Below are 351 nucleotides of genomic sequence, written 5' to 3'. Positions count from 1 at the left end.
GGGGGGGGGGGGAGGGAGAGAGGGGAAGGGGGGACAGAGGGAGGGAGGGATGGACAGGAGGGTGGACAGAGGGATGGACAGAGGGAGGGACAGGGAGGGACAGAGAGAGGGACAGAGGGAGGGATGGACAGGAGGGTGGACAGAGGGATGGACAGAGGGAGGGAGGGAGGGATGGAGGGATGGACACGGGGAGGGATGGACAGACGGGAGGGATGGACGGAGAGAAGGAGGAATGGAGGGAGGGAGGGAGGGACGGACAGAAGGACAGAGCGGGGGGAGAGAGAGACGGAGGGCGAGATAGGGAGGGAGGGAGGGAGGGAGGAAGAGGGATGGAGGGAGGGGTGGACAGAG

The 351-nt window shown here is 66.4% G+C and overlaps 1 long non-coding RNA gene across 1 annotated transcript in view; it reads left to right on the top strand.

Moving 5' to 3' along the window:
• LOC108447860 overlaps positions 1-351 on the top strand; it is a 5,817-nt gene that overhangs the window by 4,560 nt on the left and 906 nt on the right. The window lies entirely within an intron of this gene.

This window comes from Corvus brachyrhynchos, unplaced genomic scaffold (assembly GCF_000691975.1).
Source record: "Corvus brachyrhynchos isolate BGI_N302 unplaced genomic scaffold, ASM69197v1 scaffold527, whole genome shotgun sequence".
Classification (NCBI taxonomy): Eukaryota; Metazoa; Chordata; class Aves; order Passeriformes; family Corvidae; genus Corvus; species Corvus brachyrhynchos.
The sequence above is the reverse complement of the archived record's forward strand: the minus strand, read 5'-3'. Positions and strand labels throughout refer to the sequence as shown.